The sequence below is a fragment of the Anser cygnoides genome, chromosome 26 (genome assembly GCF_040182565.1).
Source record: "Anser cygnoides isolate HZ-2024a breed goose chromosome 26, Taihu_goose_T2T_genome, whole genome shotgun sequence".
NCBI lineage: Eukaryota > Metazoa > Chordata > Aves > Anseriformes > Anatidae > Anser > Anser cygnoides.
This window is the reverse complement of record NC_089898.1, coordinates 1,689,557-1,712,522: the sequence shown is the minus strand read 5'-3', so window position 1 is coordinate 1,712,522 and position 22,966 is coordinate 1,689,557. Positions and strand designations below refer to the sequence as shown.

General features: G+C 44.4%; 1 long non-coding RNA gene across 2 annotated transcripts in view; it reads left to right on the top strand.

The window, feature by feature from the left end:
• Nucleotides 1-1,347: 1,347 nt before the first annotated feature.
• Nucleotides 1,348-22,966, top strand: part of LOC136786973 (uncharacterized) — a 62,908-nt gene continuing 41,289 nt past the window's right edge. Inside the window, exon 1 of one of the 2 annotated variants that reach the window (XR_010826627.1) lies at nucleotides 1,348-1,617. This is a non-coding gene — a long non-coding RNA (uncharacterized lncRNA). Of the gene's footprint in view, nucleotides 1,618-20,819; nucleotides 22,006-22,966 lie in introns of those variants that run through there. The other variant, XR_010826628.1, reaches the window with a different exon arrangement.

The window sequence follows — 22,966 nt, the reverse complement described above, 5'->3', positions numbered from 1 at the left end:
AGGCTGGTGAGTGGAACATCCCAGTGACCCTAGCATTAGTTACCAGATCACGAATTTAAGGCTTGTAGTTCTAATTAAAAACAATTAGACAGGACATAGTAAATACACAGTACATGAATGCTCAGTCTTTTCCGGGACTACTCAGGATAATTCAGCCTACAACAGAGAGAGGTGTTGACTTGTACACCTCTCCCTTTCTAATGATAAAACAATACCACCTGGATCTTTATTAGAGACTCTATATGCTCCACTCACATTAATAACAATGGAAAAAAAATAACAATTTCCTTGGAACAGGAGAAAAAATCCACCTTTCTTGAGAATGGAACCCATACAGATGGAGTACGAAAGTGGAGAAGAGCTTTCTACTAAAACCATTCACCACCACGCTCCAAACACCTAAGAACATATTTCCCCAAAGCATTGGACAACTGTTTTTAAGGTGTGAAGGGTCACAGATGAAACCTTAAGCACTCCCAACAGTCTGAAACTTCTCTAGATACCTTACAGTTCAATCAGTCACCGGCAATGATTCCAGGGGTGTTCAAGAGCCAAGCTGTTCTTCTCAAGAATTGTGGACAACGGTGAATAATGCCTGTTTGTAGCTTGTTTTTGATGTCCTACTACTATAGCTATTTTTGTCCTTTACGAATGTGGTAGCAATTTAGTAATCTATTGACTTGACTTTATTTTTTCCATAAACATACTGCCTGCCGGATACATAATTCAAATTCACATATAAACTGTGAGCTGTTTGCTTTAGCAACAGCTATAATTTAAGTGTAACCTCAGCAGAAAGCCATTCTGTGCCATCTCCCTGTAAAGTGTAATTTAGTCTAGATATGCAATCTTCCTCTCTGCCATTCTAATAGGGGAGCTTGTTTGCTAAATAATCATCATAGAGTTTTGCTCAAAGCACCAGTTTTACACAGAGTTGGGCTTTCTCCCCTTCTTCTTTTCCCTGCCACATATAAATGTTGCCAGGCTAAATGAATGCTCTTTAGAAAGCTATTACTGCCATGTAGTTTTCATTTGAAAATGTCACAATAAAGCAATGTTCTTTGATGCTGAGAAGTATGCCAGGTTGGAGTATGATAAAAACAACAAATAAAATAAAATCATACATCAGAACGATCCAAAGGGCAAACAAAGACACTTTTTAAAGCCTGGGGGTTTTTCCCCCTTTCTCTGCACCCTCTTGGTGCTTGACAGAAGCCCGAGCGCACGCCTCAGGACCAGCCCCAACAGCACCATTTGGCCGCTCTTTGGGATGTGGGCATCCCCCAGCTCCATGTGGCAGGCAGAAGCAGCTCAAGGCAGCCAAGGAATAAACCCCAGAGACTTACCCCAGCAGGCCAGACATAAATGCCACTAAGGGCAAGAATCCGGAGACACTGTGTCCATTGGGATCACGTTGAGGTGGGACTCAGAGCTTGTGCTTAAAACCCCTTTTTCCTTCTTCCACACGAGAGGAGAGGCACCAGCACACACTCCGCCCACACTGCTTCTCCACAGCGTCGTCCAAAGCACACTGAATAACCCAACAAAAAATGGCCACAACAATAACACCCCCCCGCCCCCAGGGCGGAGAGCAGTGCTTGGACATGGCTGCTTCGGGTGAGGGACAGCTTTGTGGGTTTGAGGGCTTCTGGGCGCTGAAGGCAGGGGTTTCTGAGGGAAAATGTGCCTAACTGAGCAGGCTTATGTTTTATTTTTAAGGTGAAATAATCTAGTGTATGGCATCGATGTAGTGTTGGAGCTGCACAGGAGCTGCCACTGTCCAACAGGGAAATGGCGGCTGGTTGAGTAAGGGGCCTGAGACCTGTGCTGGGCCTGCAGCCCCTGATAATTAATGCCTTAAGTATCCCCATTGTTATTTAAGTTGTGTGCTTCAGAAAAGGGGGAGTAATTCAAGCACTCAGAAATGAGGGAAGGGGTAAGGAGAAAAGCTGCCACTTCTTGTGTGAGTCAAAGGGCATCTGGCAAAGGGGGTTTCTCTGATCAACGGAGGGTCCTGAAGCAGCTCAGGGTGGAGGGATGGGTTTGTGGTGTGCCTTGGTAAGGGTCTGTGGTGATAGTGCCCGGTCGTGTTTCTTCTCATTCTTCGAGGTGGTTTGGTAAGTAGCAACAAAAATAATGGGCTCAGGAGCTGTGGGATCTCAGCCGGCTGGAAAACTGGCTCCTGCTTAAAAAGTAGAGTGTCTGGATACTATTAAAATAGAATTTATGGATGTGGTGTGTTATGGCTGAGGTACTGTGTAGTGTGGCCCCAGGGCATCTTTAATCCTGAAGTTTTCAGGGTGCTAAATGAGGCCAAGGGGGCTCTGCTTGAGAGATAAGTCTTATTCAAATTTCTTACTTTCTTCCTTCCAAGGAAGGGAATAATCTTTTTCTGCTTATATTCTGAAACAAGTAGGAGGCTTTGCTGTATCAATTTCTAAAGCTGAGTACTGTTGGCAACCTTTTAGCAGCAGAGCTATGCAGGCGGCTTGTGTGGAGGTGAGAGGGAAGAAAACCCCTCAAAACAACCTTGAAAATCTACTGTCAATACAAAGGTTATACAACTCAAAGGCTATGCAACAGGGATTTTGAGTTACTCAAATGTCTAAGCTGACTATTGAAAAGCTTGTTGTGCCAAAGACTGCAGAAAGATGCTACCTTTTCCTGGTGTCCTGGGAATAGTAAAGATTGTAAGAGCTCATTTCTCTATCTGATATTTCCTGACCTTTGCAGCCTACTCTATATGAACAGAAAAGATCAAGCTAAAGACGTGGAAGAGCTCTCAGATGAGCAGGTTATTTAGTCTAAAAATCCTGTCACATCTGAGCTTTATCTCATGCTTTAATATAGCTCCAAGCTTGACTTTGTCACTCTGATTTTACCTGTCTTTTTTGTTTTGCTAGTCCTAATTGACCCAGAGTCTATGACAGTGCTTGAAAGGGAAAAAAGTGTTTGATTTTTGCTGTGTTTTGCCACTTCAGCCTATGGAGAAGTGATTTAAAGCAGGACAATCTGCAATAGAAGTGGCTGGGGAAAGACTTCTATCATTGTGGAAATCCCCTAGTTTAATGGGGCAGGAGGAACTCAGAAATGAGAACCCCAAAATACTTGAAAAGCCACCGAGGACTCAAATGTAACTGCTGATAAAAATATATGTACATAGTGGTTTCCTTTTGGCTGGTTCTTAGTTCACTTGAAAGTAAAAGTGAAATTCAAAGCTCTCATAAGAAAAACCAATGTGTTTCTGTGGGTAAATGGCAATATTATGACTTCAATAAAAGTATTTCAGATAGAAGTATAGCTGGTATGTCAATATTAGTGTAATGTTCCAAAACTGTTCACAGACAGTGTTTCAGAGCATAAACAATGTCCAATGTGAATGTTTTGTTAAGGCAAAGTAAGCCATTCCTTTAGCATATAGCTCTGTCCAAGCCCCTCTTCAGACAGTAGAAATGTGTTGGTGTAAAAACATTTTCGGCTGTTTCCAGTTAACACTCGTCACCACAGCACTGCCTGTGTAGTGGATGGGAATAAATAGAGAGCTGTGGCTCACAGTGGCTCCTTAGCTTCACATTGATGTGTGACTCCTACAGAGCATGGTTCTTGTTTATGTGCACTGAGTAGGCTTGTGTCTTGTTCAGAGCAGATGGGTCTCCAGTGAACCAGAGGAAGCCTGTACATCAGGGAGGGTGGATCAGTTGTGAATCTCTTTTAGATGAAAAGAAGATGGCAAGTAATGGCCTTGTTTGGGTTTGAGCACTGTCTCAGTCACTATTCCTGTAGGAACACATGCAAAGGGATAAAGAGAGGTGATGTGCTCAGTGTGCAGCAGCAAAGGGTCAGGCTGCTGAGGTTCAGATTTTCCTCTGTGCAGATTTTAGCAATATCAAAAATCTCATTTCTGCAACTTCGGTAATGTTAGTTTATACAAGTTTATCTAGTGCTGCTACCTTTACTATTTTCTTTCATCCAGTTGTATAACTTCTGTTAGAAGCACATTATTGCTTCAAGACATGATGCAGAAAACATATCTTCCTGCTTGTCATGGGCATCTCTCCTGTGTCTGTCAGCCGTGGGTGCCTCACATCTGGACTCTTCTCTCCACTCTGCCATGAGCCTAAGCTGCCTGTCCCCTAACACAGGGCTGTGACCCTCTGTTCAGGGGGAACAATGCTGTTACACCGGGGGTCTCCTGTTGGCTTGTTAAGAGAAGTGCTGTCTTCAGTTGCTTTTAAGTAACACGCTGTTAAGCTGAGATTTTTCCTGTTTTCTCCTAGCCAATATATCACTCGCTCTTGCCTTCTGTTATCAGCTTTGACTTCTCCTGGCATTACAGCTGGCTTGCTCCTTTCAGTGTTGGCCAGGAAAGGGAGTGAGGAAGGTGGGGGCTCCAGCTGTGCTGCTGAAGCTGCGTGAGGAATTTGTCATTGTTAGAGACAGTTTTATATTTCCTTAATGCAGTTAGCTGTTCAGATGCTGGTGGGGCCATTTGTCTTATTTAGTAAGGCTTTAGCTCTGTGCATGTAACATAGATTCACCTCTAGGATGACGCTTATGGGTGTTTCATGCTTTTCACCATAGGCTTTGTAGCTGACTAGTTAGGATTTAATGCTACCAACGTCAATAATCGTAAAACTAAGCTGAGTAATGGCACTGATAACTTTTGGCTCCTTCAAGCAGCATGATGGCTAGTAACTGCATCTCCTATCCTTGTAGGCATTACAATAATGATAGTACATGGATATTTTACTTCATTGTTATTGGTAGTGAATAACAGTAAACAGCAAAGGCTGTAATACTTGAGTTTAGGAAAAGAGGGATGTCTAGTCTTAGCTGTTCTAGTTGTCACAGAACAAAGGATCTAATTTTGACTCTTACAGTGCTGGAACTGCATTGGTATCTCAGATTTATGCTCTTCAGATCTCCCTGGCTTATCTAAATCACACTGGTGTACTTGAAATAGCCCAGCAAGGTATTACTACCATGTGGGACCAAAAAGAGCTATTTTAGAATATCATTTTTAAGTCAGGTTTGCCACCTGAAGGAGTGTCTCTACTATTTAAATGTTAAACTGCTTCCAAGATGTTTTATTTAAACTGAACTCAGTTTTGTAACTATATGCAGTTTATAGCTAGAGGTAAAACTGGGGGATGTATAAACCTGTCTTTGTCAAAGCCCAATGTTAATTACAAATCCTTGGGGTTGCTAGGAAACCTTATCTTAAATGAATGTACAAGCAATCAGGCTAGATGCTGATATTAAAGTGATGCTGAGGAGATTTTGTCTTATTCCTCCTCTCTCCTGGCTGTGATAGGAGATTGATTTATATGAAGCCATGTCAGTTTAGGATTTAGGAAAGTCATTCCTCTTCTGAAATGTATTGGAAATGCAGTAAGGGGTGGGGTGAATGTTGTAATTTTGTCACATCTATTTTGTAAAAGAAGGGGTGATGCTGACAATACCCCCATTAAAATGTGTCCCTTATTTATTAATCCTGCCAGCCTCTTTGACTGGAAGCTTTAGGGTTTTTTTAAACTTGTATTTCTAATGAAGAACAATAAAGTGAAGTGCAGCTTGCCTTGCTCTAAGTCAACAAGCTTTTATTACTCCATCTTAAACTGGCAGTAACAGAATATGACTCTGCTTGCAGTCTGTACCCAAAGTTTTGCCTGTTTCAGGTGCTTTGAAGAAGCACAGTAAGGGACTACAAAGGCAGCTGCACTAGGCACAGCAGAGTCCTGTTCAGCAGTGAACAAAAACAGCCTAGAGAAGAAAACAGGCAAAGCATCATTGCCATCCAGAAAAACGGTGACTTAAATATTGAAGAGGACAGGGAAAGGGACGCCTCTTCTGTCCTGGAGTCCGAACTTCTGAGTTCTGGTGGAAGTGGCTCTTCCATACACTGGGACAATTCAATGCACTTCATTGTACGATCAAAAATGTGTGTGCTTGTATGAATAAGTGGGCTTCATTTGCTTTCTGCGAGCTCTGGCAGAAGTTAATGCTGAGATGTGGTTTAAATTGCCATATCCTTTCTTTCTGCAGCCTACATTTACTTCTGGGGCAAGCTGCTACAAGAACGTGTCTTGTTCTCTGGCATGCAAAAAGCCCAAGATTTCCCGGGTTGTGGGCAGCTCTGAGAACATAGGATGCTGAACATACAGCTACGGAAGGAGTTTGTGTTGAGAGGTGGAGATACCAGAGTGTTCTTGGCTGTGCTAGATTTTCTAATGGAAACTTCTTTCACCTCTTTTCCGTTTACTCTGAGTTAAGACAGAACGGAGGATGCTCTCGCAGTTCAATTCCACTGATATTTTTTTTCCGCTGGACAGAAATATCTATGAAATCGAAGCAGGTTGGAAGTCTCAATGGCTGGGTATTGATTCGAAACTCCTTGGCGAAAAAGGAGCCAGCACATTGACAAAATAAACATACCTTGTGCAGCAAATAGTTTATTGATGATCTGCCTGCGATGAAGTCATGGAGTCGACCTTACTGCCTTGACTTACAGGATTTTTCTGACTACAGTGTTGAAAGGGCAGAAATAATGCATTAATTTCATGTTAGAGCTGGGGGAATTACTTCTTTGGGTTTGTTTGTCATGTCAGCTTTGTTAATTACCCAAAGAGCTTTCTTGATAGTTATTATTACAGGCAATTTAGTCCTTTCAAGCACTGGAGACCAAACCTCTGTAAACAAAAAAAAGTATGGGTCTGTTTGTACTGCTGTCTAACCTGGGCTTCTAATAATGTGTGTGTGTTTCTGGGGAGTAAGTAGTCCTTACAGGGAGGGGGCAAGATTAGGAACATTCCCAGCAGGTATCTTGAGTGAATGTTCAATAAAAGATGTTTGCTGGAAGTTTAATCTACCGTTCCCTTGTCTAAATAGTAAACTCTTACTCTGAAATAGCTGTACCGAGGACTTCTGGCAACTGTCCTCCACTTAAAAAATAAATGGCTGTCGTAATTCTGTTTGCCTCATCCCTCTGAAAAATCAGTCGGTGTTTTTAAGCTCAGTAACCACAGGAACTTCTTGTTTTGCATCGGTTCTACAACATCACATAGGAGTCACGCGCCAAGGCTCACCTGTTCATACTGCAGATAAACCTGTCGTGTTGCCAAAAGAAAATATTGTTTAGTGTATGCCAGAGAAATGCTGCTCCCCTGGGGAGTCTGTTTCTGACGTGTTTCTAGCTGCTCTGTCCCTTGAGGGAAATCCTGTAAAGAGTTGTACAGCAGCCAGAAATATTGGAAATACACCCAGTATGCTTCTATTTAAAACAAACTTGGGAGAATATAGCACCGAGGCCTGTATGATGCCCACAGGTCTTCAGGAAAGTGCTGTGCCGAGCACCAGGAAACTAGCCGCACTCGTTGTTCGCTCTTTCTGAAACAGCCAACTGTCTCGTTTTATTTGCAAAGTAATTTTGGGGAAGAAAAAGGCGAAACAGATCTAGAACTACTTCAGGTCTTAGTCCTGAAACCCTTCTGCCTGTGCTAAAGTGGAATAATGACACTTAAAACTTGATTTTCCTTTCTTCCTCCCCAAAGGACCTTTTTAAAATCATGTCAGTGAACCTTTTTGATAGAAGTAGCCACTGAAAAAATGGTCATTTTGAACAGAATACCTTAACAGGTCTATGTGGGAGTTCTGGCATGCATTCAGCCCTTTGACACAGCTGCCAACCAATAAAGTCCTCTTTATTCTGCCTCTAAATAACTCTTGGAAGTCTTTTCGAATTCCACCAAATTATTTCCCTTCATTCTAGCCCTGATTTATTCCCAGCTCATGATCAAATCTAAATGAGAAAAAAAGGAAGACTTTCCTGAAGCTGCCCTAATTGGACGGGTAGGCTCGGCCAGGCTCCTGCCTTCTTATATTCCGAATTTGCATTTTGAGTCGTTCCTGGAAATCAAGCGAGTTTTCTCACTCGCTGCTGCTGGAGCCTGGGGTTCCCGTTCACCTCCTCGAATCACTAACACTGCAATGTAAGCCTTGAGATCATAAATCTATTTTTCTTAAATTGTGGATCGCAATGCAGGATATGGCCTCTTCTCTTCTGACATTTTGTAATATCAGGAAAGATCTCCTCAGCCGCAGCTGACACACAGAAGGGCAGGTTTTCATTTTGAAAAGGGAGGTTTCACTACAGCTTTAGTTTTGTATCTCGGTGTTCATGCAGCAACATATTGATTGCTAGCTGCTGCTCTATTCCATAATTATGAATGACGTGTTCCAAATTTGGGGGGTTTTATGCCTCAGCTTAGTGCAAAAGCAGTGTTTTGTTTTGAAGAGGAGGGGTATTTTGTTGAGCAGCATGTCTGCCTTTACGTTAAAGCAGGCTGAAACTTTGCATGGTCTAACATCTTCAGAGAGCTCCTTTCAAGGGAATTTAACGGCAGTGAAAGAAGATTGACAGCCTTGGAGACAGAGGGTCTGATTGTCCTGCTGTTCCTGTAATGAGTACAACCCTAATACTGCTGACGTGGTTCTACATTTCTTGAGGTGCAGCTCCAGTACGCTGCCTGGCGGATCCTTGCCAGCCCTCTGTAAGTGGAGCTGAGCAGCCCAGATAAGTTTAGACAAAACACCTGGTCCTCTGCAGTCCCAGGTGACGGTGTGATGGAGGATTTAAATGGAAGGATCTGTTTTTAACCTTGGCCACACAAAGCTGCAGCAGACAAGGCCTGGAGATTGAGGCTTGCGTGTCCTATGTCAGTCTGTGTGAGCTCTGCGGAGAGGCTTCACTCCTCGACTGGCTGATTGAAATGAGGCCCTGCATGGGCTGGTTTGATAGTTACTGTCTCAGGAGGGGCTATGTCTTGATTAAAATAAGCTTTTATTTGTGTTTGTAGTTCTGTTTTGCTGCAGGAAAATATCACTAATTCCTATAGATAGGAGCTGAGCTGACAAACTGGCTTGTGCTCTCTTTGGTCTTGATAAAGATCCTCTTCAAATCCAAGCATGCTAATGATTGACACTAATTGTTTTCAGTAATGTAGTGAATTTTATGGATAATGCTCATCTGAATAGATGGTCAGTGCAGATACTGGAGCGTGATCATACAGCAGTCACTGTGGTGCCAGTGTCCTTTTATCAAAAGGTCAAAATAATTTGTGGCGTGACTTTTGTTTAAAATGGTGTTTACCATGGATAAAGCTGGCCCAAAAAGGATTTAATAAAGGTGACATAATCCTCTGGAGTTTACTGAGATGGAAGGATGCTTATTTCTTAGATATACTGACAGATGGATTCCACTGGGGTTGATCTGGATTGATTTATCCACATCTTTTAAAACGTGTTCTGTTTCTCTCAACTTCTGCTTGTCACTTGGTAAACTGCTTGGCCTTGCCAAACATCTTCCACTGGGTTTTGTGGAAGCACCTCATTGCACCACCAAGAAGGGATTGACTCCGTTCCCAATACGAGACGATCGCTGCTTTTTATAGCGAAAGATCCCCGGGGGCAAGGAGGGCGGGAGGAAACAGGAAAAATTCACTTGGTCATATTAAGGCCCAGGACTTCTCATGTTTTCATCTCTTCCCGTTACAGTGACTGTTTTTCATTCTGAAGTTAATAGCCTTGTTGGTACCTGAGAAAGGATTTCGATGACTGCTCAATAATTCTGGGGGCAGCGCTGCCTTCTAATGGCACAGGGCTTGTGTTTGCGAGCGTGAGGCCGGAGGGTTGTGGGGAAAGGCTGCCTGCCTCGCCTCTCAGCCTGCTCATTGAAGTAAGTAAAGCTACAGTGATTTACCTAACCTCTCTGTGTAGGCAGGCAGATTTAGAGCCATTTGAATGGAAGAAGAAGCATGGTTTGAGCTAAGGGAGGTTAGGGAATACAGGTAAATTCAGTAGCGAGCTGACCGATAGGTTTATGCTGGTGTAGACTGTAAAGAACAAAAACAGCAATAATGAAAGCCACCATTATAAATCTGCTCCTTATTGCTTATAGCTTCAGGCTGACTTAAAATCAGCTTTTATTAGCTCCATATTAGGGGATTGTTTCCTCTGGATTTGATTACTAGGACGGATAGATCTGAAATCTGCATTTCCATATAGATAGAACTGCTCTCAGAACCCTGCTGCATTCCTGAGGAGGCAGAGGAGTTCACCAGGGCTGATTGCTTTTAAGGGACTCGCTGCAACACAGGCCAGGGAGAATGTGGAGGTGAGGCATTAGGAGGGGACGTGTTACCTGGAATCAGTCCACCAGACGTAGGTCTGTAATTGCACGGAGTTTTATTTTGTTAGACTAATGACTGTAGCCGCTGTCTGAAATCAGTGCTGTTACGCTGAGTCCTATCTTCTGATGAATAGAGAGATGTGGAAGAAAGGATGCTGCCACCCTGTCTCGGGGGGAAGAAACTTAGGCAGAGATGATGTCGTTTTCCTTCAGACCTGTAAAGTGCTGATTTTTCCCACATTTTCTTCCGTGGGCTGTGTTCTGGCACTAGTGAAATGAATTCCTACAGAGAAATCAGCTGAGCTTGGGACTGGTGGAGGTGAGCAGCAGGAACAGAAGGGATGAACTTCGGGATTAGCCCTGCCCAGCGAAGCTATTCCTCTAATTCTCCTGCAGGTTGCAGCTCCCGGGTGGTGTAAGTGGGGTTTCCCATGTTCTCTTTCCGTCTCTAGCATAGGGAGAGACCTGGAGGTGAATTGCTTTACCGTAGGGTCTTTTGTCTGTGAAAAAGGATGAAATCTCTTTCATGAAATTTTGACATTTGCAGACAAATGGTGTCCTGCAGCCTGTGCCAAATTCCCTTTCTTCACATGTAACCCTTGCTACAAACACCTCCTACCTTGATATTTTTAGTGACAAGTGGAAAATTGCTCTATTAGCAGAACAAGGGGAAGTTAATTCCTTCCAGCACCAGGTTTTTTTTAAGGCCATGAAAACTTGGAATTGAATATGCAATAACAGGTAGAAAAAGACTGAGTACAATCATGTAAGAGCAGAATTACTCCAAATTGATTTTTTGCCTTCCCTCTTGTACTAATTTTGTACCTGTTTGATGTTGCTGGAATGAGCTGGCTTTGAATGGAAGTTAATGTCAAAGATACCCCTGCAGTCCAAAGGTGGGATTCAGCTGGCAGATTTTTAGGGTACAGATTGGTGAGCGCTGATGCTCCCATCTCGTCTCGAGGAGCAAAGCTTATCCTGCTGAGCTAGTACTGTGCTCACCTACTGTTAAAGTCTTACTCAATCCCTCAGAGTGGACCCAGGGAACTTGCTTCATATCTTTTTGAGTAGGGGTTAACAACTGACATTGCTGATGTTGCATTGCCTTTCAATTCTGTACATCCAAACGTATAGAAAAATGGCAGTTGCGGTCCCCGAGTGCATTCCTGAGGTTGCAGCCGTGGCACAGTAGGAGACAACCGTGCTGTATGTGTTGCATTTGGTGCTGGGTATTACACGTGAGCGCATCCCTTTCTGATAGGTAGCCCTGCAGAGCACTTGTGACGTGAAACTTACGTTCCAGATAGGTCTCCGAACGTACCAAATTCAGCAGGTAAACGTGAAGACAGGCTTGCAGCAAGCTCATTTCTTGTTCTTGCTGGGATAGGCCAGGTCCTCAGCTTTCTTTGCAATGCATTATTCTCATATGTTTAGTTCATTCTCTACTACAGCGAACTTTTAAGACAAAGTTGTGGTATACCTGTAATGAAGAGCAGGAGGAAAGGAGCTGTAGCTAAACCACGCTTTGCACAAAGATGCTTTCTTTGAAACAGTGAGCTTTGTGTTACTGGTCCTTTGCTGCCTCACAGCATCAAATATTCATTCCGTGTCTGCATTTTGATTGAGATAGCGTGATACAAGAAGACATGATGTTGCTTTAAGCCAGCAAAATCGCAGAGCTGTCGGAAAGGAGACCACAGCTACACGAAGCTCCTTCTTCAGAAGCAGCAGTTAGCAGGCGTGTCTGGTGTAAGAAGTAAGTGCTGGAAAAGCAGGGGATAGCCCAAGAAGAAATGAATTTCTCGTGAAAGACACGGTGTTTGGCTTGAAGATGTAAAATCTCAGTCCTTTTGTACACAGAAAGAAAAAGCAATTTAATCTGCAATACAACAGACTGCATAATAAACAGGTACAGGTACATAACCTGTTAACCCTGAACTGTTGGCTGCTCAGACTGTATAATAAAAAGCCCTGTCTATATTACCTGGAATTATTGCTGCTATAACAGACTGCAGGTAATAACAGGCACAGGTATATTGCGTTCGCCTCTTTCTAGAGTCAGAAATGTTATTTTTCCCTCCTGCTATTCTCGGCTCAAGCTGGGCTGCTGCGGAAGGGACTGGGTTTGGCGCTGTTGGCAGCTTAGCGCAGGTCAGTCAGGACTGAGTGGTTTCCTTTCGACAACCGTTTTGTGACTGACGCAAATAATTTTGGTAGCTAAAGACATCCTCTGATTTGAATGGTGTCCACGTTGCCAAAACCACCAGTATGACCAAACACGTCTGCATACCAACAAACCACTGCGCTGTCTGCTTCCTTTCAGCTACACCTAGGGCATCCATGACAGCATTTTGCTGGCGGTGTGTGTCTTCAGATGGAGGAGGAAGTGTGGGGAGCCAGGAGGATTTGTTGCCGGAGCATGTGCTGTCAGCTCTGAGCGTAAACCAAGGCCACTGCTGGCAGTCTGCTGCTTTCACAGGACCAGCATTCAAAAGCTCCTGTGCTTTATTTTCCTAATGCGCCTTCTCTGTAGCAGTAGGGGTGCTGAGCTCACCTCCTGTGTTTACTGCAGCTCCTACAGTTAACTCTGCCTTCACATTCAGGGGAGAAACTATAAAAAAAAAAGTTAAACAGTGCTGGGCACAGAGGAAGGTCCATCCAGTGATCAGTCACAGTCAATAGTTATCTAAGCTACTTCTCTTGATAACTACGTGTTAGCTCAACTTGAAGAAAGAAAATGTAAAAAGGCATTTGTCTTGACAGTTTTACAGGCCACAAACTTGTAAGGACATTTCTGCCAAAATCGTGTATTTAGCCTTTATCACAAATACTCTGGACAACAGAGAGATATTTATTAGGGCACGTTAAATGGCTGACCTGGTCAGGAAGCAGCTGACTGTCTGCTCAGTGCCCTGGGAGACAAGAATCGCTGCTCCTGGCAGATGAAAACCCAAAATGTAGCTCACGCTGGTTTTGCCTTGGGAAGGAGGGATGGGGAAGCTGTTTCTTCACCCACAGCTGTTGATGTCAGACCATCATAATTTTTGCAGGCAGTCTTTGAGATATTGTGTATGCTGTGCATCTATGTCAATGGAAATTGTCTTGCATTTAAGACACTGGACTGGGGGATAGGGTTTAATTCTAGAATTTTATATATCTATATCAGTGCAAAAAGGCTAAGAGCCTTCATCTTTCCATCCTGAAATCCTGCATGTGCAAGACAAGGATAGCGTTCCTAAATCTGACTTCTGCATTAATATTTCTTGTTAGACTGCAGCCTTGATTCTGAGCTTCCTTGCTGCTACTGCTTTTGTACAGTGGCACAACGGGGCCCTTGGAAAAGGGCCTGGCTCGGTGTTACGTGATAAATAGCTTCACCACGCACTGCACAGAAACCGTGAGAGAAGGGAAGAGCTCTGCACTCTTTGAAAACATCAGAACAGAATCATCACGGATAGTTCTGCCGAGACAGAATTTGACTAAGTCTTTCAGTTCGCTGATCAATATGAAATCAACACAGGGCTGAAAACGAATCAGTGGCACTCGATAGCAGTGGCCATCACCCATGCTGTTCTCATTCACAAGCGCTAAAAGGAAAAGTGAGCAGACAACAGATCAAACTGAGGAGCGGATGATCCCTGCTGGAGACACAATCATCGACTGGCTTGGTCCCGTGTCCCAGAGGAGCTCGAAGCTGAGCCTCTCTGGAAGTTATAATCGTGTACATCTGCAACAAGGCAAGTCTTAGTGCTGAGAGGCTGTCGTCTGCCCCTTTGGATTTTAGCAAAGCTCATCTTTTATTTATGTCACGTAAAACCTTTTGTCAGAGGCTGTGCTGGAGATTGCTGCTGATGGTCAAGAGGCTCTGATTCCTGACCTGATGCTGCAGCTGGCTGTATGCTTCTCCTCTACTGCGTGTGTGAGAGCAGCTCGGCCCCAGCTGCCATGGCTGTCTGTTTCGAGCAGGTTTAATACTATCCATGTTTCCTGGTTCCTAACTCAAAGCGCACCGAAATACAGCAAAAAGTTAACTTGATTTGAAGGAGCTCTTGACTAGGCTTGGGTTTCCTACCGGTCTGACCTTTGAGACGAGACCTCAGTGCTGAGAAAACAGCAAGGAGGCAAAAACGTGCATCTCGCTGGATGCAACTTATTGAAGGTTCCATATGTTCAGTGGTTACCAAAGCCGCTTTAAACCCTCTGATAAATACTGAATTACAAGCCAAAACTTACCTTCCCTGCTGCCACTCAGGAAGCTTGTCTGATTCCATCCATAAAAGGCTTGAAAAACTAATAGAGTGATGGGTTTTATGGAATTATTTTTCAATCTCTGCAGCTTTTCCTGCTCATAGTTACAAAAGCAATAGGTGTTCTCCTGAGTTTACACATTGAGTAAACGGTACCGTAGCGGGGTGGCCTCAGTTTTGGCTCTCCTCTGACACAAGTGTCCTTCTCTGAATGCTTTCTGCTACAGCATCTGGTCTCTGAAAGTGCTTTTCTCTTCTTGCAGTTGCATGACCTTTCGTTGGAGGATGCCCTTATGGTTAAGTCTGCAGCGTGGTGCTGTGACAGGGGAATCGACAGGCAGTGCTTGCTCGGTGTAGTATAAGGGCCCGTGTAGTTAGAAGCTGATTTTCATTTACTTGTGGGCTTGAATGAAACTACTGCAACTCCCACGCCTCTTTGTCATCTGGAGCCAGAACTTCAGAAGCGTAAGTGGAATATTTCCTCTGGCTCCTGCGGGGCTCTGGCAGCCAAAGTTGACTCGGGGCGTATTCATTTGTGCCTGGTAGAAAAACCAGCTCCACTGAGGGAATGTTTCTTCCAGAAATTGGACAGGCATTTTAAAGAATGAAATAGATGTTGCTTATTATTTATTACAGCTACGTCCCCGAAGGCCGTAACTTGGAGGCAAGCAAGGCATCACAACTACAGAATATGGTCCAGCTGATGTCTCTGGGCACCCTGCCTCCTTTAACCTTCTGCAACTGTTTGATCTAGATGATAAATATTAAGCCCAGGAGAAAAGTACTGTGCACTTCCATGAAAGTTCATGTCCAGTAGCTGTTGCTGGCATATAAATTTAGCAACGAAAACATAAAATGAGGTGGTAATTAAAACTTGCCATTCAGTAATTGATTGACAGTTCTTGAAATTGAAATTAATTCCTAGGGAGAGAAAACAGTGAGGATTTAGTACAGACCAGGGCAATACTTCTAGGGCTCAGAGAAACCTGCATCTCCTGAGGATCTATTTTAGTCCTTTCCTTGTAGGATCCCTAATAGAAAAATCAAACTCCTATCTCTTCAGCTGCTCCCTTTTTGCAATTAGTTTTCTAGAAGCAGAAGCAACTGAAACATCAAATTTCCAAACTATTACACATGGCTTCATGGAAAATCAGGGGTTTTCCACACTAGAAAAACCACCGGCTGAACTTAAATTATTTCTAAGAGCAACTTCAAGTTTTATAGCAGCTTAACTGTGCTATCCTGGGTTGGTATAAGGCTAGTTAAAATCACCTGTATTCAAAATAACTTCCATTCTGATTTCCTTTAAAATCAAGCAGCTCTAGTCTAGTGAAATTGAGTAGCTCTGGTCTAGCAAAGGGGAATTTAACAGCCGTAGCAAACTGTATTCAAGTGTTACTTAAATCAGGCTGAGTGGAATGTGAATGCCTTAAGACAAACCCCCTTATTATTCATCAAACTTCCAGAAACTGCGCTGAGTAGTGTTCCATTAGTGGAAGGTTTTAAGCCTAAAGTTACTGTCTTATTAAATCAAATTTAAACAGTTAAACTCCTCTAAATACGTTTATTTAAAGCATTTTCCAATCATGAAACGATGATGTACGTAAATAATCTGAAACGTATCAGCCACACCATTTCTCACTACCTTCTCTTTAGGTACCTAATTACTGCAATTCTTAATGTTCTGAAGTCCAGGAAAGAAATCCGGGACGATTAAGAAAAGTAATCTCAAATGAAGAGGACAGTAGTGGGTGAGGAATAGTTAATGGATGTTTCTTGATGGCTACAGCCTCAGCCATTGAAATCTTGGGAGGGCGGCACTAATGATGGAGCTTTTAGCTGAAAATGAGCAAAGAGCACTGAATTAAAATGCTTAGGTATCAATAAATGCAAATTTCTTCTCATTGAGACTTCCTTTATAAATGGATGTTTTCCAGTCAAGCTGGCTTAATTAAAAAAAAAAAAGTGCAACCTTCTGCTTCTCGTGGCGATGAAATGCTATTTCTGGAGGCTGGAGGTTGCTATTCTCAGAGCGGAGCAGGCAGAATGGAGCCCGTGCTCGCCCTGCTCCAGCTCGCTGGTGGGCATCGTAAACAAAATCCATCTTTTTCTGAAGCCCTCGCTTTAGCTAAGCTTCAGCTCTGTTCTTTTCCACCAGGGCGTGTGTGTGGGGAAACATCCCAATAGCAGTAATTCTGCAAGATGGTATGTGCCATTTTTCAAGGTATTTTGGAAATGATTAGTTGCACAGGGATCTCTCGCCCACCGACGAAACAATCATTGCTCTGTGTCATTCTTCAAACATCTCTGTCAAGCTTTCCTTCATCTGTCTGAGTGCTTTGAGGGGAAGCTAACCAGCTGGTTCCATTGTTTTGGGGAAGTAAGGAGTTGCACTCCAGCATTAAAACTCACCTGAAGGAAAGGTTTTAGTCCTGACTTAGCTCCATTAGCTGTTAGTGGAGCTGCTCGAGCAGTTTGAAGTTGGGCTTGCTGGGGTGCCTTCCCGTGTGGGACTAGTTCTACCCCCATGTATTCCAGCTGCTTTGACAGAGCTGCTGCTGATTTACACCGGGGTGCTAAGGACAGTTGAGCTCATGCTTGCTACACTGCTCGGGAATGTTTTCTTTCCGTCCCATTTTCTCTGTAAGAAACTCTAATTGATATTCATGCTCATATGTCTTATGAACTATGAGTCAGAGGAATAAAAGCACTTAATCACTTAATGAAATTATTGCCTCTCCAGGCATGAAAAAGGTGGTGGTGGTGGGGAAGCATAAAATGTTTTGTGTGAGTCTCTTCAAAAACAAGGCTGGTTCTGCTTTTGTAGCATGTACGACTTAGCGTGTTCCTTTCTTGTACACTGGTTCACGGGGAGAATAATTGCTAATGCTGCTGCTGTTCTGCAGCCGTATTCCCGTCAGGCTTCCAGAATCAGCAGGCTGCACTTCGGATAGCAGTTGGCTGGGGGGGTGCTGGGGAAGGTGGGCTCTTCAGGAAAGGGAATTGCATTTCTGAACTGGAAGGGTAGCTCAGGAAGAAGACAAATAAAATCACAACGTGTCACGGGGTGACTGGTGCCAGCTTATAGCTTGAGAGCAGCAAGTGCTCAGCTCTTAGAGGAGACTTTGAGCACTGTCTGTTTTAACTGGGTGCCAGCAAGTGATGTTGGATTCACCTGGGCTGGCCTTCTGCCTGGCAGTTCAGTGCTGCATCTATTTCCTTTATCAGCTCACCTCCACCTGGTGGGCAGTAAGACAAACCCGAGGGTTTTCCAAACCACTCGGTGACACCTTTGGCAAATGCACAGGTGACAACCCGTGAGCTCCAGCCAAATTCCAGTTAGGCCAATAGCTTCCTGTGCCCCTGAAGCCGCCTCTGCTGTGAAACGTTCGTTACTTCCAGTCCCAGCCTTGTCTGCAGTGCGCTCTCCGCATGTTCTTTTGCAGGGCCTGTGTTCTGTTTGGATGGATGTGTGAACACTGAGTGAATTGATTCTTGTCAATTATAAAGACTGCCAGGAGCCTGGAGACTCCCTGAGATGAAAAGCACTGAAAAAATGTGCAACATTAATTATTTATCTCTTGCTGTCATTATTGTATAGGGTTTAAATTACTACTTCAAAATCATTTCTCATTACACTGTTCTGTCATCTCTATAGATACAAAGAACTTATATACTGCAGATATTAAAGAACACAAGCCACTCTGGATTTATAAGGGAAGAGGCTCTTCTCCCCTCCCTTCTGTTCCTCCCACTAGCCAACTGGATTAGTTTGGACTAAATTAAATAGGCTCAAAAAGCCAAAAGAAAGAAGCAAATCAATATAGAATAAGAAATTAAAAATCACTTCATTGAATTTATTTTAATCTGCAAAGTTGTAAAGTGCTTAAACTGCAGATCCCACACTCTGAAGAAATCCGAGGGGATTCTCGATATGAATTTTGAATGCAGCGCTCAGGTTTGTGGTTCTAGCGCATATGAAATGAAGTTTCTTTTGTTCCCAGTGGTCAGCTAACTAGATTTGTACTGGAGGGTGGGAATGAAGAGGGTGGATGCACATCATGTGTTTTTTGCACAGCGCCGGTGCCGTGGTGACAAAGAAGCCCTTTAGGTTCTGTGAATATCTCGCCCTGGAAATAAACAGCTTCCTCTTCTGCTGGACCTGTTTCCCCCCTTAGATGGTGCATTCTTTTTTTCCCGTGTAATACATCACTGAAGCAACTCATTCTGGTGATGAATTACTCGTACATGTTATCAGATGGGCCTGTTCTGATACTCCTGCATCATCCCGAGTATTACGCTAATATATCAACAGACTGAACTGTTGCTCCGATTATGTGCCTCAGCCCCATATATCACGGTGCTCACGCATGCACGCAGATCCTGCTGGGACGGTGCAGCCTGGAAATGGGGCACCGAGGGACGCCCCACTCGAGCTTGGTTCTGGAGCAGGGGTGTGTGGACGGGGCAGAACTTCAGGGGAGGCTTGCAAAAGGGATCATCAGCCGACAGCTCGCATTTTTAAGGCTACGTGGTTGTTTCAAATTGCATGACCCACATGTTAATGCGTTTCAAAGCCAGTGTCTCTGGAAATTTGGGCCTTTTATGAAAAGTGCTCGTACCCCGCAGCTATTTTTGAAGCCTGGGGTCTCCCCTCCCTCCCCCTGCTGAGAGCATCACCATGTTAACCCTCCAGCATCCTCGGTGCTAAGAGGGCCAAGCGCATCTGAAGGGTGTGGAAACAGAGCATAAAAGGCATATTTTTCAATCTCAGAGCATTCAGGGACAGGCTGGGGGGAAGGGTTGTCTTCTTTTGCTGGTTAGAAAGCGAATCTCTCTTGGTGCCAGGCTCCCCTGCTCATGTTCAGGGCTTGTGCCGCAGGCCAGTCTGCATTCAGGTGGTTTGAACTTGCCTTTAAACTTGCAACTCCAAAGGCCTGTACTTCTAATCCTGCTTAATGCTGTAGTTACTTAGCTCAGGTTTTGTTCAGATAATGTTTAATTCCTCTTCTAAAGCCAATCCAACGTAGCCACACCTCATAAGCTTGCAAAATCAGCCTTCAAATTTGCAAGAACAGGGTTTATTCTCCTAAGGTTCCTGGCACCGGTGCTCCTGGGACCCAAGCCAGCACATGCTGAAGTCAGCAGAGGTTGCTCTAGAGGACACTAGGTCAAGTGTCTGGTACAGAACAAAAAACCACACAGCAGGCTTTGCAAATCTACTGCCATGTAGCTGGATTTTGTCCCAGGCAGTCTTTCTCCTGCCATGGCACCCAAATACAAGCATCCTGTCGGAGGAAAAATGGGCTGGATGCTTTGCAACCTCAGCCTCCGACATTTGTCTCTGAACAAGATGCAGCTAGGAAGCTTACGTTATTTGCATCTTAGCCAAGATGTTTATGGATTTGTGGATAACTTTAGAGACAGTCATTTTATATTCAGGGCAATCTTTTGCAGCTGTTGAAAATGAATTGCAAAATTAAAAAAAGCAAGCAACTTGTAAGGGGAAAATAAGTCTGGATTTGAGTAGGAAACTAGAAAGTAAATAACAAGGATTACGCCACAGCTCCAGGGTAGCAGCATAACATAATGCTGTGCTGAGATAGAAAACAAGACTGTAGGAACAAACTGGAGATGTAAGATTGATGGGAGCTCAGGTTCGGCCACTTCGTATTTACGTGGGAACAGTGAGATCAAAGCAGGAAGGTGCGCTGTTTGGAAGCTGCATCCTCTGTGTCTGAGGACAGATTAGAAAACTGTCTGCGGAGGGGTCTGTCCTTAGCAGGTGACCCAAGCAGAAGAGGAATTTGAAAGCTCTGTAGACAAACTGTTCACGCAAGACACTTAGAGTTTGGTTTTAGTGCCTCTCCAGAGAGGGGTGTGTGGCAGCATCGGTCTCTGCGAGCGAGGAGGTGCCGCGCGTGGCTGTGTGCGCGGGGCAGCGCTGGGCTGGGCTGGGGACTGCGGGCAGAAGCGCTGAAACCCGCAGCGTGAAGCCTCGGCCCCCTGAGGTAGCCCTGATCGTTACTAAATTTGCCGATGACATGTTTAATGCGCCCGTTCTTACCAATAAACTATCATCAATCTTGAAAGGTGTTAGAGCCGAAGACGCTAGACAGCACGACTTTGGTAATTATCAACCCACTTTTACCCTTTCTTGATCTGCTCAAAATGCTTGGAAAATAACTGCCTCGCTTCAGGAATGTCACCTTTATCTAAACATTTTTTAATACCCAACTCTCGCCGTGCGCTTGTCTCATCTGACACAGCTATAATTTATCTGGCTATCTGATGTCTTCAGACATTAATATTGTGATCCTGGGCTGATTGACCAAGGGCACAGTTAGGTACCTAAACCACCAGGAAAGCATTAAAATGTAGATACGGCGAATCTGTGCAGGGAATTGCTGAGAAACACAGCAGACCTTCCCAACTTCTCGGTTAGTGCACGCAGCAGCCGTCCACCGTGCTGGTGGATAAAACCCATGAGAGCTGTCTTCCTCATCCCCTCTCCCTTCATTTCAGTGCCATTTTTTTGTTTTAATTAGATCAATAAAAGAAGTTGTCTAAATAAACTCCAGACTGGTCTGCTACAGGTGCTTTCTGCAGGGATGGCGAGCAGAAGAACAGACGAAAGGTCAGATAAGGAGGCGTGACTTGTTAGGAGAGGAGGCCTTTCCTGCTCAGAGTTCTTTATTCCTGCACGGTTCATCTTTCACCTGCCAGGTTAAACGAGCTCGCACTGGTACTAGGTGGGAATATCTGGCAGATGTGGTGCACGGCACACGTGATGTCTTTGTGGTTTAAAAATAGCGTGCCCGCTCCGAAGCGTTAACCAGATGAACACGAGCATCTGACATACAGGCAAGTGATTTAAGTCCTGCTGTATTCAGTCTGTCTGGATTCAGCTGGCGTGGCAATTGGCTCTGTACCTCGCACCGAACGCTCTTGCTCCTCCCACAATTCCTGCCGTCTGAAAGAGGACCGGCACGTATCGGTTATGCTCATTAGCTTTGCAAAATGTGACTGTGATTCATAATCATCTGCTGCTTTGAGACAAACAAAAACCAAAAACATGTTTCATCTCCCTTCGCTGGCAGCAGTTGTCTGGGGACTCAGGCTGGAGCCTGGAAAATCAAAGCCGTGCGGAGATGTTGAAGCTGAAGGAAGAAGTGAAATGAAACTTTTTCTAGCTTATGGGCTCCGGTATAGTGTCAAACTGTGCTGGAAACGCTGTGTTGTTTAACCTCGCTAGGAGTTCCCCTGTACTGGGCAGCGAGGCATACAGCTGGATGAAGCGTGGGCACCGGAGGTGTTTGCTGTGCTGCTGTACAAATGCGCCCTGCTGTCACCTGTGGCAGCCTGGTTCTGTTCTGTTGCCCTGCACAAGGTGTTCCCTGGGATGGGAGCGGGAGGTGAGGGAGCACGTCTTTAGACCCTCACAAAGCTGGGAAACAGCAAAGTTACCGTGCTGTGACTGCCTCTCGAAGGATGGGCAAGCAGCCTATCGTGTCTTCTCTGGGGGCCCTCGTTCGTAGAGCAGGATGTGCTACGGCAGCATGTCAGACAGAGGTGAGCACGTTATCATGGTGGCATCAACCGCATTGTTCGTGTCAAGCCCCAGAGGAGAATGTAATGAAAATAGCTGCTGTTTCTTCTGTTAATCTGCAGTGACCCTCAGGGAGGGTTTGAGCGTTAAATTAACGTTACTGCGCCTGGAAACCACCAATGGAAAGGAGCAGGAGCTGTGACTTCGGTCATCGAGCTCAGTCTTTGCTTGCTGCTTCTTGGACACAAGGGACAGAAAAAATAAAATAAAAACAAAAACAACAAAAAAACAGCCCTGCTGAGCTCTGCCACTCAGCTGCTGGCTTTGGGGCATTAGAAGTGAGGACTCCCTATTTAGGTGCTTCGTGAAAACTTGAGCCGAACCGTTTCAGCTTTGCAGGCCGTGTAACTGGGCCTTATGGTTTATCGTTGGTTGTGCGTGTTGTTTGCATGTGTGAACTGTAAGATTTTGGGGAAGGGTCGGTCCCTCCGGTACTTTGTGTGTTGATGCGCTACGAGTAGGTACTGCTACGTTTTCAAAACAAGGGTGATGGTAACAACAATGCATTTCTAAAAGGAATCAGCAGGTAAGCCTGTGTTTATTTCAGCCTCACTGAAGAGTTTAAGCAGTCAGGTTAAAAAAAGAAAATTATATATTTATATATTTGTGCTTCTTTGCTGGTTAGCTACTGCAAGTCAGCCAGCTGGGGGAGTGCAGTGCTGCTCTTGCAGGATTTTCAGACCAACTTGAGCTTTCTCTTTGATTTTTCCCTAACAGTGTTTTCCTTCACTGTTTTCTAAAAGCTGGAGGACTTTTTCCCTTTTCCCTTCATTATTTTAAAATAAATTAGGACATGGGGTGGGGGGTAGGGCTCAAACCGGTACCAGTGTTGTTTTTTTTCCAATAACACGGAATTTGCCTCATGCAGCAAATAGCTGCTCAAAGACATCTTTTTGCTCGCTAGCTACAACACCCGAAAGCGAA